Source organism: Odocoileus virginianus, chromosome 3 (genome assembly GCF_023699985.2).
Source record: "Odocoileus virginianus isolate 20LAN1187 ecotype Illinois chromosome 3, Ovbor_1.2, whole genome shotgun sequence".
NCBI classification, from domain to species: domain Eukaryota; kingdom Metazoa; phylum Chordata; class Mammalia; order Artiodactyla; family Cervidae; genus Odocoileus; species Odocoileus virginianus.
Window position 1 is genome coordinate 55,167 of NC_069676.1, and position 15,149 is coordinate 70,315.

Sequence of the window (15,149 nt, forward strand, 5' to 3'; positions counted from 1 at the left end):
TAGCAACTAAACAGCAGCAATGTGGTCTTAAAGTGTCATAACCACTGCCCAGGTTGTTCATCTATATAAATAAAACACCAGCATCACAATCAAGATAGGAACACACCGTCACCCTCCAAAGTTTCCTGTGCTCCTTGGAAATCCTCATTCTCGCCTTTCCCTTGCTGCCCAGGACATCAGGGATCTGCCTTCATCACTGGCAGTTAGTTTCCATTTTCCAGAAGTTTGTATGAATGAAATCATACAAGATGCATTCTTTCTTGTGTTTTTCTATTGATATATATATATATATATTTTGCTCTGTGATTTACTACTTCTACTTTCCTGCCTCCTTTAGAATTGAAGTTTTTTGCTTTGTTTTTTCTTTTTTACAATCCCACTTTATCTTCTTCCTTGTTTCTTTTTTTTTTTTTTTTTTTTCTTATTAGCTGTCAGTTTGGGTTTTGTACCTTAGTGGTCGCTTTAATAATATGTAAATTCAACTTATAACTGTTGGCCTTCAAGTAATATTACTCTTCACGTATAGTAAAAAGAACTTCTCGTAATGTACCTCCCTGTCTCTTTTCCTGGTCATTTTGCCATTCAGTTCAGTTGAGTTCAGTCCCTCAGTCGTGTCTGACTCTTTGTGACCCCATGAATCGCAGCACGCCAGGCCTCCCTGTCCATCACAAACTCCCCGAATTTACCCAAACTCATGTCCATCGAGTCGGTGATGCAATCCAGCCATTTCATCCTCTGTCGTCCCCTTCTCCTCCTGCCCCCAATCCCTCCCAGCATCACCATCTTTTCCAATGAGTCAGCTCATCGCATGAGGTGGCCAAAGTATTGGCGTTTCAGCTTCAGCATCAGTCCTTCTAATGAACACAGAGGACTGATCTCCTTTAGGATGGACTGGTTGGATCTCCTTGCAGTCCAAGGGACTCTTAAGAGTCTTCTCCAACACCACAGCTCAAAAGCATCAATTTTTCGGCACTGAGCTTTCTTCACGGTCCAACTCTCACATCCATACATGACCACTGGAGAAACCATAGCCTTGACTAGATGGACCTTTGTTGGCAAAGTAATGTCTCTGCTTTTTAATATGCTGTCTAGGTTGGTCATAACTTTCCTTCCAAGGAGTAAGTGTCTTTTAACTTCATGGCTGCAATCACCATCTGCAGTGATTTTGGAGCCCAAAAAAATAAAGTCAGCCACTGTTTCCACTGTTTCCCCATCTATTTGCCATGAAGTGATGGGACCAGATGCCATCATCTTAGTTTTCTGAATGTTGAGCTTTAAGCCAACATTTTCCCTGTCCTCTTTCACTTTCATCAAGAGGCTCTTTAGTTCTTCTTCACTTTCTGCCATAAGGTGGTGTCATCTGCATGTCTGAGGTTGTTGATATTTCTCCCGACAGCCTTGATTCCAGCTTGTGCTTCATCCAGTCCAGTGTCTCTCATGATATACTTTGCATATAAGTTAAATAAGCAGGTGACAATATACAGCCTTGACGTACTCCTTTTCCTATTTGGAAGCAGTCTCTTTTGTTCCATGTCCAGTTCTAACTGTTGCTTCCTGACCTGCATATAGGTTTCTCAAGAGGCAGGTCAAGTGCTCTGGTATTCCCATCTCTTTCAGAATTTTCCACAGTTTATTGTGATCTACACAGTCAAAGGCTATGGCATAGTCAATAAAGCAGAAATAAATGTCTTTAACTCTCTTGCTTTTTCGGTGATCCAGCAGATGTTGGCAATTTGATCTCTGGTTCCTCTGCCTTTTCTAAAACCAGCTTGAACATCTGGAAGTTCACGGTTCACGTATTGCTGAAGCCTGGCTTAGAGAATTTTGAGCATTACTTGACTAGTGTGTGAGATATGTGCAATTGGGCGGTAGTTTGAGCATTCTTTGGCATTGCCTTTCTTTGGGATTGGAATGAAAACTGACCTTTTCAAGTCTGTAATTACATCCAATTTATTTTCAACTTGGACCTTGTAATTTTCTTCTCTAGAGATTTGAAAGTCTGATTTGCATTAGTTTTGATCTTCTTCGTTGCTACTTTTTGGACAGAAATGATAACAATATAATAATTCTTTTAATGTCAGTGCTTACTCTTTCTAATCGTTGCTTGGTAACTTTTCACTGGTTCTCTGACACTGAATTTTACATAGTGGGTAGTATATATGTTGATTTCTACAAATATTCTTATACTTTATTTTGAGATTTATTAAAATTCCTTAGAAACTTTTGATCCTCTGGATCTAGTTTAAAAGAAATTCCTTTTGATCCTCTGGATCTAGTTTACAAGACTTGTTATTTGGGACTTTTGCAGTGTTTTGCTTTAGGTTAATTATTTCCTACTACTGTTGCAAAACCCTCCATGTACAATACCTTGTAAACTTAGATTTTCCAGTCTGGGGGATAAGAACATGCACTGTGACTGTCCTTGTGTGAAGGCTGTGTCCTGTTACACCCAATCCTTCAGGTGGTTTTCCCTGACCTCAGGCACATACACTGGTCAGTAATCAGCCAAATGCTTAAGGGGTCTTCTCTCATCATCTGGAATTCTCTCTCAATGTGCAGTAATGCATTGTTTTATGCAAAATTGGGTTTAAAACATTAATTTACAGTAAGAATGCTTATGTGCTTATATTACCAGTGATAAGTTTCTTACAGAAGTAAAAATTACACAGTGTATATTATGTTCAAAGGGCAATTTTCATCAAATAGTCAAGTCATTTCAGATCGTTCTGGTTTCAAACCTATTAAATACTGCTTCAAAAGGAGTAAGTTTTCTTTCTATATAAGACATGTAATAATTTTCTTATACATATGTCCAGACACATATAAATTTATCTGTTTTCTAGTTATCCTTCCATCATGTGCTCAGTTGTGTCTGACTCTTTACGACCCCATGGACTGCAGCCTGCCAGGCTCCTCTGTCCATGGCATTTGCTAGGCAAGAATACTGGACTGAGTTACTGTTTCCTTCTCCAGGGGATCTTCTCAACCCAGGGATCGAACCAGCGTCTCTCATGAGTCTAGTATTGGCAGGTGAGTTCTTTACCATTTCTAGGGTATACTTTTATATACGGCTAATGAAACAATAATTGTTCTTTACTGATTCTCCCCTTTTCAATACAAAAATGTTATATTTTATTATATATAATTATTATATATTTTAAAATATGTATTTATAAATTTGTATGGTGTATATGTATATATACACACATAGACTAGGAACAATTAATTAATTCCATCAACAGATAACATGCTAAACTCAGGGAGATCAATTTCTACTCTAACAGCATCCACCACCTCATCTCTCAACATGCAGAGAAGACAATTTTATATGTAAGTCACCTTCTAGATCCATCATTTTAGCCAAAGGGTGTTCAATACTTTTGACACAAACTTCCCTTCACTTCTAAAGATGGTTCCACACTGAAACCATCTTTCGTTCCAGTCTCAGAGTCGATCATGATAGTAAACAAACTGGTAACATGTTTGTGCTAAGTTGCTTCAGTTGTGTCCAAATCTTTGCGACATTATGGACTGTAGCCCTCCAGGCTCCTCTCTCTATCCATGGGATTCTCCAGGCAAAAATAGTGGAGTGGGTTGCCATATCCTTCTCCAGGAGATCTTCCCAAGCCAGGGATCGAATCTGGATTCTTAGGTCTCCTGCATTGGCAGATGAGTTTTTTTCCATAGATGTCTAACATGTTGAAGATGTCCTATTATTCGATAGTTTGCATTAAGCTCATTCAGAGTATAACCAAGTCACTGAGTCATCAAATACACTGAGCCCCTTCACCCAAAGGATAGACATTTCCAGAATCTCTAGTGGCAGGATAAGGCAGTATTTATCGAGAAGCTGTCCTGATGCAGCCTAGCACCTCACTGACACATCACAACAGCCCTCCAAAGTAGACAGGATTGTCCCAGTTTTAGAGATGAAGATCTATGAATTAAAAGACATTAAGGGATCTGCCTTTAGTAAGCAATCAACAAATAACATTGCTGAAATTTTTATCCAGCTGTATATTTGAGTTGGCCAGAAGGTAAAGAATCTGCCTTTAATGCAGGAGACCCAGGTTCAATCCCTGGGTCAGGAAGATACCCTGGAAAAGGGAATAGTAATCCACTCCAATAGTCTTGCCTGGAGAATCCCATGGACAGAGGAGCCTGGTGGACCCCTGCTCCATGGGGTCGCAAAGAGTCAGACAGGACTGAGTGACCAGCACTTTTCTTTTAAGTTTGTCATTGTATCAGATTGATAGTTTGAAGTTGCTTTAAACTGACTGAATATTACTCAAAATAAGTTCTCAGCAGGAATAAGAATGTCACTGGCAGATCAGCTGTCTTTCATCTGCATGCAATGGTATCATTTAAAACTCTTGCAAGAAAGTTCAATGAAAAGCACATGAAGGCTTTTCCTTTCTCTTTTTCTCTTTCATACCACTTAAAATTTCAATATTTTTTCTAGAAAGAAATGTGATAAAGTATTTTAATAAATATACCACTGTTTTATGGTGAACTTAATACTTCTTATATTCTCCATATATCCATTTAAATTCCTGTTCTGCTGTGCTTATGATCTGTTCTTATTTCAGCCTTCAGACATAAGCCATGATTCTTAAAGTAATAATTGTTAAAAACTGGTCTCGAGTTATAACAAAATAGGAACTTCAAAACACTCTGCCCTTGATCTTTAGGAAAAGTTAAAAAGCTTTGAGAATAAATCTGCATGCCAGTATCAGAGGGATGCCATTTTGATAAAAGCAATTTATACCAGTGTGCTTAACCTAGTATTAAGGTAGTCTTGATTTCCTCTTTAAATCTAATGTTCCTAATTATCAGTAATTAAAACAAATTTTGGGATATAGCTCTTATTAAACAAGACAAATGCTGCATGAAATGTAGTGTGACTTTTTCCATACTGCTTTGTCAGGAGATTTCTCCAGAGACATGTATTTCTTTCCAAAGCTTTCTATGTCTTTAAAGAGCTCAGTAAGAATAGTTTGTTTCTGGTGTAACTCTCAGCTTGTACATTCAAAAAGAGGATTTATAATGTACTATAGACTGCAAGATATTGCAGTGTGAGTTAAATAACAAAAAAGAGAATTTTTACTGTAGAAAGATAAATCATATTCTCTTGAGAAGACTACTTTAAATGCAGGACGAATTTTAGGTGTGGCAATAATTTGAGATTTTATTTCACTAATTATGCTCAGAATGTTTATATATCAATGTTTCAGAACTCATCTGATATAAAATGTCCTAGTAGAATATTCACATTGGACCAGGATTGGACAATTTCCCACAGTATGGGATGGGAAAAGTATGTTTGAATTTCATCATTGCATTCCTAGGAACAATGTTTAATTTTGGGTTCCTGCTTAAACCTCAGACCAATAAAAGTAGCTAGTGTGTCCAGCAGCATATCCAGGCCTTTCTCCTATTTCTTTCCTTTAAATCATTGTCAACAAGTTAGTGTGATGATTTAATAAAAGAAAAACAATAATGAAAGCAATGTGAATTACCTTAATCAGAAATGGCATAAAGGATTATAAAAGAACACTTGTATAATACCCAGGATGGGCTTTCAACTCCAGAATCTTATAGAAATTATGTAATGATTGATGTTCTTGAATGGGAGGAAATAGATCTGGGAAGAAGAATAAACTTTCACATCCTGTGCTTATTTGTGCGTACTATTTCCTTGATATAGTTTGCCAAAACAGAAAAGTAAACATAATTAGCAAAAACAAAAATAAGAACTCAGTACCTAGAACCTTGTAAAAGACTTACAAATCAATGCACCATATATATAAAGACAGCATTCACTGCATACATTTGAAAAGATGTGAGGTTCAACTTGTTTCCTTTGCCACTGATTTCAATCACAAGAATTTGTTTTTCCAGTGATGGAATGTGGTGGGCCAGCACACCCAGCCTCCAAGCCAGCCCTGACCTCTGAACCTCCAACACACCTGAGAGATGTAATATTTCCTGCCATATCTTTAGGCAAGGACGTCACAGTCACCAGCAATTGTAGCCACCATAGATGGTGAGCTGGTGAGCCCTAAGGGCACTTGGGAAGGAGATGAATGCCCGCTATCAGACTGCAGCCACTGCCTACAGTGAGTGCCAAGCCAGCTCAGGATGTGAAAAACATAGGATTCTGGCCCCAGAATAGCTGCAATGCATATCACAGGAATGCTTTCAGTGAGCCCAGTCTCCTACATCTTCTCACACAGAAACAGGGCTAAATTCCTTAACTTGAGATACCTGGTTTTCTTTAGCAATAATCTTTTGATGTTAAGACCACCTACCCTTTGTTACAAAACTTCTATATCACCTGGCTCTTTCTCTCCTGTCCTGGAAGCATTTCTCTCAGGGTTACTTGAGGTGCTAGCTCTTGGTTTTGAGGCCCTAAAATTTTGCACCAAATAAAACAGAACTCTCAATTTTTAGGTTGTGAATATTGTTAAAGTCTGCAACCCTTTCCCACTAGCCTTGCTTACTGCATTTTTAAATACCAGAAAATCCTAACTTCAGTATCATATAGTTTTACCTTTCCTTGTAAAGTGAAAACTTTAAATAAATAACAGTATTGCCATTAAAAAGGGAACATGAATAACATGATGACATTTATGAAAATAAAAAAGCATATGCATAATTACTTATGGAAACACACAGGAAAATGGCTAAAAGAGCATATAGAAACAAGGGCATATCCTTAGGAAGGAAGTGAAACCTAATGGGATGAAATGGAATTTCAGTTTTTTTGTCTTAAATATTTTTTGAGTTAACACATACGGAGTTTTCAGTTTTAAATACATAAAGCAATGACTTCCCTGGTTGTCCAGTGGTTATGACTCTGTGCTTCCAATGCTAGGGACTCAGGTTTGATCCCTGGTGAGGTAACTAAAATCCCACATGCTGTGAGGTGTGGTCAAAAAGAAAAAAAAATGTATATAAAGCAAATGGTAAGCAAAATGGAGTGCCCTAAAAGTAATAGTAATTACAAAAATTTAATTAGAAAATTTGGTGTAAACATCAGAAACATTGAAAGTACACCATGCTTATTTAAATATGTAGTTATGATTGCTACTTCAGTTTTGTTCTATAAAAGAAATCCAAAGACTTGCCATATAGTGTTTGAACTTTTTTATCTCTCATGTATATGTGTAAGCATTATATCTAAATGAAACAAATTCAGTGTTTATGAATTACATCTGTTACAAATTCCACAAATTCCTTAATATTAAAACTCAAAAATGATATGAAAAGAGCTTTAAAAATCAACCAGAACACTGATTTTAATGCTGCCCTACTAAAATATTTAAAAATAATGACCTGAACCTTTTTTGTAAAGTCTAGCTTTCTAGGTCTCTTGCTGAAAGAATACCCCTCTTACTTTACTATTGAGAACATTAAAATCCCCAGGAAAATGGGAGAGATGCTATTACCACATATAATATAATAAGGGGATTTTTGTTCCTTTTAGAGAAAGTCTTCTGACCTTTTTTTCTCTTGTCCAGTTATATATATATATATATCTATATCTATATATATATATATATATATATACATATATATATATATATATATGCTAAGGGTATTTGCCTTGTTACTTGTCTGTTACCAAGTGCTATACTACTGAATGAGTCCCTGGTGTCACTTACTTTTCTGTGTGAGGAAGCTGAGCAAAAATTCTCTCACTAAGGCCAAACTATTTCTTTCTTTTTTTTTTTTACTTTAAGGATAGTTTTGTTTATTTTTTTTTTTCATTTATTTTTATTAGTTGGAGGCTATTTATTTCTATGCATGGTAGATTCTAGGAGCAAAGATAGCAAGCTGTATTTTAAAATTAAATCAAATAAGTACCTCTAAAATATACAAATATATGTATAGATACATCTGTACATCTTAAGATAGATCAGAATATTCATGTATATCTCACCATTTCTATATCTACATCTAAATCTGTTTACTTCCTTGTATCTCCTGAAGAGGAAAAGGCCACTGAATGTAGGCATTAACAGTTATTGTTCACTTGACTTACTATCAGCAAGTTAGTAAAGGCCTCCTGTCTCTCAAAGTACCTAATCTTATTGACTGGACAAAGCCAAAAAATTTTCCTTTGGGTCTAAACTCATGTAATGAAAGCATTGTTTAACTCAGCACAAAAATATACACATACACATACATGCACACACAGCTGTTTTTTGTTTTGTTTGTTTTGTTTTGTTTTTAGGCCAGTCTGTATCTCATACTCTTTTACTGTAAATAGTTTCACATTTTATTTAAAACTTAAAGCAGAAAAATGAATCCAGTGTTCATAAATATAAGAAATAGCATCATGAATGTGCAAAAAGAAAAAAAGTTTGGAATATCAGAGGTCCCGAGGCACCGTTTGCATTTTTTGTAAACATTTATTCTCTTACAAATTTTTAAGTTTGCTCTAAATATTTTAAGGTTTAGATTTATCAATGAAGAGAAGTCCAACATTGCTGTAGCTTGATGATGATGGTCAATTTTGCAATCTTTTACACTACTGCTATATTTTGCCTTTTCCCAGAAGATTAACAAGGGATTTTGCAAGAAGCATTTATATTTTAATTTTAAAATGACACACAGTTACACAAATGGAAATACAGATCAACGGAACAAGATAGAAAGCCCAGAAATAAACGCATGCACCTACATTCAAGTAATCTACAACAAAGGAGTTAAGAATATACAATGAACAAAAAAATCTCCTCAATAAATGATGCTGGGAAGCTAGATAACTATATGGAAAACAATGAAATTAAAACATTTTCTAACAACACACACACACATATATAAACTCAAAATGAATTAAAGGCCTAAATTGAAGACTGGATACTGTAAATCTCCTAGAGGAAAAGATACACAGAACCTCTTTGATATAAATCACAGCGATATCTTTATGAATGTGACTCCCAGAGTAACGGAAATAAAAAATAAACAAATGGGATCTAGTTAAACTTAAAAATTCCTGCTCAGCAAAGGAAACTGAACACAAACTGAAAAGACAACCTACAGAATGGGGAAAATATTTGCAAATGATGTGATTAATCTCCAGGGGTTAATCTCTAAACTATAAAACAGCTTATGCATCTTGATATAAAAATTAAAAATCAAAACAACAACTCAACCCAAACATGGGTAGAAGATCTAAATAAGCATTTCTCTGAAGAAGACATACAGCTGGTCAACAGACACATGAAAAGATGCCCGACTCTTTGTGACCCCATGGACTGTGGCCCACCAGGCTCCTCCATCCCTGGGATTCTCCAGGCAAGAACACTGTAGTGGGTTGCCATTTCCTTCTCCAGGGGATCTTCCCAAACCAGGGATTGAACCTGGGTCTCCTGCATTGTAGGCAGGTGCTTTACCATTTGAGCCACCAGGTAAGTCCCTCTAATTATTAGAGAAATGCAAATCAAAACTATAATGAGATACCACCTCACACCAGTCCAAATGACCCTTATCAAAAAATGTACAAGTAATAAAGGCTGGAAAGTGTGTGGAGCAAAGAGAACCCTCTTCAACTGTTGGTGGGAATGTAAATTGCTACAACCAGCATGGAGAACAGTAAGGAGGTTCTTTACAAGACTAAAAAGAGAGCTACCATATGACTCAGAAATATCTCTCCTGGGCATAAATCCAGAGAAAACCATAACTTACAAAGATACAGGCATCCCAATATTCAGTGCAACAATTTCACAACAGCTGAGATATGGAAGCAAACTAAATGTCCATCAACAGAGGAATGGATAAAGAAGAGGTGGTACACGTATACAAGGGCATATTATTCAGTCATAAAAAAGGAATGAAATAATGACCTTTACAGCAACATAGATGGATCTAGACATTATCATACTAAGTGAAGTAAGCCAGACAAAGACAAGCATCATATGGTATTGCTTATATGTTGATTCTCAGAGAAAAACAAAAAGAGAGATACAAAGGAACTTACATACAAAACAAAAGAAACTGAAAGACATGGAAAACAACCTTATTTTTACCAAAGGGAAAAGCAGGGGGAATAAATTAGGAGTTTGGGATTAAAATGTACACACTGCTATATATAAAATATACAACTGACAAAGGCCTACAGTATAGCAGCAGGAATTATAGTCAATATTTTGCAATATCCTCTCAGGGAAAAGAATCTGAAATAAATGGAGATGTGTGTGTGTGTGTGTGTGTGTGTGTGTGTGTGTGTTGTTAATTCGTGTCTGATTCGTTGCAACCCCATGGACTGCAGCCCCACCAGGGTCCTCTGTCCGTGGGATTTTCCAGGCAAGAATACTGGATCAGGTTTCCATTTCCATCTCCAGGGCACCTTCCCACCCAGGGCTTGAACCCGCACCCCCTGCACTGGCAGGCAGATTCTTTACTGCAGAGCCATCAGAGAAGTCCAGAGATGCATGCGTGTGTGTGTGTATATAAAACTGAATCACTTTGCCGTACACCAGAAATGAACACAACATTGTAAATCAACTATACCTCAACAAAATGAAATATTAACTCATAAAACAAATTTTAAGTGGCCTACAGGTAATTTGACTCCAAGCAAAGTAAGCAATGATTTAAGTATCCGCATTTATATGTCTCCATTACATAAGACTCCCCAGGTAACCCCTGCCCCCTGCCCACTGTCTGCTCCTGCGTCCATCTCCAGTCTCAGGCCTCAGTCTGATGTCAAACACTACATGTGCACATCTTGCACTGTGGAGTTTGGGAGAAGGAAAATCCCAGTTTTACTGTTTAACACCCATGTGAGTGTTCTCAACTTAACATCATCCTACACTTCTCTGTTGGAGTCTTACTTCTGTATGTGCACAGAGAGAAAGCCACGAGAGAACCCAATGAGAAGGCAGGCATCTCAAGGCCAAGGATGGACTTCTCAAGAGAAACCAACTTGATCTTAACTCCCAGCTTCCAGAACATTAGAGAATAGTGTTCTGTCTTTCAAACAACCCAGTCTGTGGTATTTTGTGATGGCAGCCCTAGTAAACTAAGACAAGACCCTAAAACATCTTTGAATCTAAATTACTTTAGCTATTTATACAGCTTATAATGACAACAGATTGTATTGACTAACATGTGAAATAATCTAGAGACAATGATGTACACACCCATGAATCTTATTTTCTCTTGGTATGTTCTTCCTGAGACTTTCAATTCCATTGAACTCATTCCCAGGGCTTCCCTGGTGATTCAGAGGTAAAGAAACCACCTGTCAATTCAGGAGATGTGGGTTTTATCTCTGGGTCAGGAAGACCCCCTGAAGAAGAAAAAGGAAACCCTCCCCACTATTCTTGCCTGGGAAATCCCACAGACAGAGGAGCCTGGCGGGCTATAGTCCATGGGGTTGCAAAGAGTCAGGCACAACTTAGCAACGAAACAACAACAAACACACTCAATCCCATCAGTGGTTCATGTTATAAATATAAGGGCAGAAAATGAGAAGAGAAAAAGTTAATAGCCAAAGGCATCTAGAGAAAGTTTACTTGCATAACATTTACAAAATATTATTCAAATAATATCTTGCTTTATTTTTACGTTCCTCTAGTTCTGGTGATACTATTCTTCATGAATATGTCTCTTAGAATATTACTTTTATCTTTAAATGAAACATTTCAAAATGAATAACACCCTTAGAAATTCTTACAGTATTACAATGTAAGTAAATATAAAATGAAAATGACTTCATCTTGTTGTATAAGCAATTAATACATTTTTGGTCTCATATTTAAATGTCAATGTGTTGGGTCTCTCAAATCTTCTGCCTGGAACTTGTGAGTCACATTCAAGTGTGCCGACAACTCAAGAGAAGAGATCTTTCTCTGCCCCAGTTTGCTTCACTTCATAGTCCCATAGACTTCTTACAGTTTTTTCTTGACAAAAAGCTGATAATCATGCTTAATCCCTCACTTTCTTTCACTTCCTATTTCACATCTGCTAGTTCAACCGTCAGAATGTGACCACCCACCCCACCACCACCTCCACCAATTCTAAATCAAATCTCCCCTTACATGAGTTCTTTTCAGTCCTTGAACCACAAACTCTGCAAAGGATCAGACCACACACCCCAACTCTCCTCCAGCAAGGGAGCTTTGCCTCACAGGGCAGTCCCACACATGCACATTTTCTCCACCAACTTCCCCAAAGCAGGCTGATCAAATCGCTTGATCCCCATTATCTCTAATTAAAGGTAGGGAGAAAAAAGGAACTGATATTATCTACATCTGGCAATTCTAGGCTAGCTCCCTTTTGAATTGTGTGTGTGCCAGTACGGTCCACCTCTTTGCGGTCCCATGGAGTGTAGCCCACAAGGGTCCTCTGTCCATGATTTCTCCAGGCAAGAATACTGGAATGGGCAGTTATTTCCTTCTCCAGGGGATCTTCCCAGCCCAGGGACTGAACTTGAGTCTCTTGCCTCTTCTACACTGAAAGGCAGATTCTTTACCTCTGTACCATCTGGGAAGCCCATCTTTACATACATGAAGTTATTACATTCATTTCATAGACAATGAAACCAATGAGCGTCTGGAGTGCTTGTGTAGTTCTGAACAAGTGTTAATCTAGCTAACTAGTAGCAGCACTGGGATTCAAACCCAGATAAATCTGGGGCCAATTTCCACACCCTATCTACACCATGCTGCCTTGAAGGCATTCATTAGCACTTCTCATTGGCCTCCCTGGGATTCCAGAATGACTATTTGGCAGGTAGTAAGAGGATGTGTTTAGGAAGCAGAAAAAAATCAGAATTTGAAGACCATATCTTCATATGTAAAATGGAAATAAACATTTCTAACATGGAGAGTTCTTCAATTAAATCAAAGAAGGCAGATAAAGAAATTAGCACTGTTACTATGAAAGACTAAGAACACACAGAGATACACAACGTTCTCATTCAGTTCAGTTCAGTTCAGTCCCTCAGTCATGTCTGTTTGCAGCCCCATGGACTGCAGCACATCAGGCTTCCAAGTCCATCACCAAATCCCGAAGCTTGCTCAAACTCATGCCCATTGAATCAGTGATGCCATCCAACCATCTCATCCTCTGTGGTCCCCTTCTTCTCTTGCTTTCACTGTTTCCCAGCATCAGGGTATTCTCAAATGAGTCAGTTCTTCCCATCAGGTGGCCAAAGTATTGGAGTTTCAGCTTCAGCATCAGACATTCCAATGAACATCCAGGACTGATCTCCTTTAGGATGGGCTGGTTGGATCTCCTTGCAGTCCAAGGACTCTCTAGAGTCTTCTCCAACACCACTGTTCAAAAGCATCAGTCTTTCGGTGCTCGGTTTTCTTTATGGTCCTGCTCGCACATTCATACGTGACTACTGGTAAACCATAGCTTTTGCTAGACTGACCTTTGTTGGCAAAGTAATGTCTCTGCTTTTTAAAATGCTGTCTAGTTTTGTCATAGCTTTTCTTCAAAGAAGCAAGTGTCTTTTAATTTCATGGCTTCAGTCATCATCTGCAGTGATTTTGGAGCCTCCAAAAATAAAGTCAACCACTGTTTCCATTGTTTCCCCATTTTGTGACCTGATGGGATGGGACCAGATGCCATGATCTTCGTTTTTTAATGGTGAGTTTTAATCCAGCTTTTTCACTCCTCCCTTTCACTTTCATCAAGAGACTCTTTAGTTCGTCTTTGCTTCTGCCATAAGGGTGGTATTATCTGCTTATCTGAGGTTGTTGATATTTCTTCTAGCAATCTTGATTCATCCAGCTTGTGTTTCATCCAACCCAGCATTTCACATGATGTACTCTGCATAGAAGTTAAGTAAGTAGAGTGACTATATACAGCCTTGACGTACTCCTTTCCATTTGGAACCAGTCTGTTCTTCCATGTCTGGCTCTATCTGTTGCTTCTTGACCTGCATACCGATTTCTCAGGAGGCAAGTCAGGTGGTCTGGTATTTCCATCTCGTTCAGAATTTTCCACAGTTTATTGTGATCCACCCAATCGAAGGCTTTGGTGTAGTCAATAAAGCAGAAGTAGATGTTTTCCTGGAACTCTCTTGCTTTTTCAATGATCCAGCAGATGTTGGCAATTTGACCTCTGGTTCCTCTGCCTTTGTTACAGTCCAGCTTTCACAACAATCCATGACCACTGGGAAATACATTTAATGAAAGAGGCAAATATTTATATCTGTTGCTGTGTAAATAAAGATGTTAAAAAAGAAGATCAGTACATCTCTGGCCATTTCATTGACCAATTGTGTCTTCTTTTGTCTGTCATATTAAGAGCTTTAAAAAAAAAAAAAAGCTTTTAATATGTCTCAGGTGACTGATCATTTGCAATAGAAGTCAAAATGGTAGTTGTATAATTCCGCAGATTGCTTTGGTAGGCAATAAAACAGAAAATTCATACTGTTTAAGCTTTTCCACAGTTGTTCCTTTATTTAAAATAAGCTTTAAAAATGCCATTATGGAATATAGTAAAGTGATCTAAACATTTACAATTATAAGAATAGGTTCAAGAAGGGTGTACTTGGCAAGTATTTCTAAACTGTACACAATTTGTTAAAAATTAATAAAATACCAGTTGTTATTATTTAAAAAATAAAATATCCAAATAGTTCTTGGTAATTTTTCTTAATCTCTCTTTTTCAGTATTGTTTGAAAAATAGGGTTCTATAATTTAATATGATAAATTGAATACATTTAAGGAATGGCTTTGACTTACAAACCACAAAAGGATGTTTCTATTTTTTATATTAGTTCAATATTTAAAAAAAAGAATCATGGGCCTTTGGCTCTGATAAATTAGACCAAACTTTTGGCTGTTTTTTTAAAAATCTATCTACTTTCTGTATGGTTGTAAAATAAGGCAATTTTTAGGGCAATACTTACCTTAAAGAAAGGTGCTTTCCACTGCTAAGATAAGAGCACAGAATAGTATAGGGAATTTTTATTTTATTTTTCTTTCCAGTGGTATTTTTCCAGTGAGGTATTAGGAAATTCCCCAGATTTATAAAACATCAGTATTAAAAATATAATAAATAATTATAGTATAAAAGCAAATTACATAGGAATTTAAAAATATTATCCCTTCATTAAAACTTTTTAGGAATGGAAACTTTATAAGGGACTATCTCTTGAATGCTGGAGAAAAATCAG

The 15,149-nt window shown here is 37.2% G+C and overlaps 1 long non-coding RNA gene across 1 annotated transcript in view; it reads left to right on the forward strand.

Moving 5' to 3' along the window:
- LOC139032735 (uncharacterized) overlaps positions 1-15,149 on the forward strand; it is a 24,827-nt gene continuing 9,678 nt past the window's right edge. Inside the window, exons 1-2 of the long non-coding RNA XR_011485327.1 lie at positions 1-202; positions 2,974-3,030. This is a non-coding gene — a long non-coding RNA (uncharacterized lncRNA). The remainder of the gene's footprint in view (positions 203-2,973; positions 3,031-15,149) is intronic.